The sequence below is a fragment of the Penaeus monodon genome, chromosome 29, assembly GCF_015228065.2.
Source record: "Penaeus monodon isolate SGIC_2016 chromosome 29, NSTDA_Pmon_1, whole genome shotgun sequence".
Taxonomy (NCBI): Eukaryota; Metazoa; Arthropoda; class Malacostraca; order Decapoda; family Penaeidae; genus Penaeus; species Penaeus monodon.
In genome coordinates, this window is record NC_051414.1 from 35,733,236 (window position 1) to 35,734,863 (window position 1,628).

General features: G+C 56.5%; 1 pseudogene; it reads right to left on the minus strand.

The window, feature by feature from the left end:
- Positions 1-379: 379 nt before the first annotated feature.
- The window catches only part of LOC119591859, a 3,930-nt pseudogene continuing 2,681 nt past the window's right edge, over positions 380-1,628 (minus strand).

The following is a 1,628-nucleotide window of genomic DNA, read 5'->3' on the forward strand; positions in this document are numbered from 1 at the left end:
CTCCGTAGGCTATTGCTAGTAGAAGGCCATCTTGTACAAGGTACATCTATTCACAACGACGATACGGATCTGCCGGGAAAATGCCTTGGCAAGCTGGGACGAAAGAGGCGAAAGGAGGAAGCAGGTTAGAGGGGCAAAAGGGAATGACAGGACTTCCTTCCGTGTTGCATCAGCACCGTGGACTAGAAGCATGGGGTAATATAACCGGGCTTGTGCTTGCGAGATGTTCAAAGTCTTGTGATATAGAGATAAAAGAATGGGAGAGATAGTGAAGAAAGCAGATCAATGTGGAGAAATGACACAGAGAAATGAGTGTGAAAATTATAACTTTATTGATTTTTTTACAATATTTACTATTATTTCAGCTAACCAGTACGGTCTAGGAAGGGCGCGCCGCGGCCGCGACCTGCCGTGGTAGGTCTGAAGAAGGCCTGCTTGGCGGCTGCGACTTCGGCGGTGTCGGGCGACCTGGGGGGCGGAGCCTGGGGTCCGGCGGGCACGGTGGCTGCACGGGGCCGTCCACTTGGCCTGCACAGGGGCGGCCTGCTGGAAGGTTGCTGGAAACACCTGCTGGGGCACGGCCTGGCTGAAGGTGTTGACGACGGGGGCAGTGCCAACCGTGGCTGCGGACCTGGGCGCGGTAGGCGTTGAGGAAGGCGTTGCGGGCGGCAGCACCTCGGGTTCGCCCACGGGGGTGACGGTTCCGTCGACGCCGGCGGGATGGTGGCTGCCACTGGCACGCGAATTCAAAGCGGCGGCCGGAGGCGGCCTGACAGGTCGCCGGGTGGCCTAACTGCGAGCGAGGGAGGCGCGGTCGGACACGGCTGGGCGCCGGGTGGCCAACGGGGGTGAGCAGGCCGCCACGCCGCTGCCTACGGTTGGCCCTAACCTGTGCGTTGTAGGCGTTGAGGAAGGCGGCGGCGGCGGCCACTCTGCGTGTCGCCCACGGGGTTGATGGTGCCGTTCCACGCCGGGGGTGGTGAGCCACTGGCCCTGTCCACTTGACCTGCCGGGCACCACGTCCTGGAAAGCCTGCTGGGGAGGGCCCGCAGCCTGAGCAGCGCGAACGCTTGAAGAACCGCGCTTTCTCAGCCTGCACTTGCGTTGTCGCCGATGAAGGGGGCGGCCAGACACTCAGCATGCAAAAGGGAACTGCGGAAAACGACTTTCTTTTACACACTTGCATATTGCTCAACAATTGTGCTTCCGTTATACAAGACATACACTCAAGCCCGCTTCCAAGTGATACATTGTAAATGATCGAAATCATGCCTAGATCCCTCATTGCTTCAGTTCAGTCGCAAAGGAACGGAATTACAGAGACGTCATGTTGTTTGGTGACATAGAAACCGTTACTGTGGCGACCGAGAGCTCCGTCCCTTGATTATAGGGGGCGGAAGGTCAGGCACAGACCTTGAGCGGAGACCCTGACCAGACGATGGATAAGCTGTGGTTCAAAACTACAAAGTTACAACGGTGTGGTCGAAGCAAGCCGAAGGCTGGCGTTGCATGGAATCGGCTGTTCTTTTTTTCCGTGCAGAGATATATATAATTCCAAACATCAGAAATCGTTTAAAAATTGGAAATAACGTACAGATTCTATTCGATTTCAAATCCCCACGGCAAAT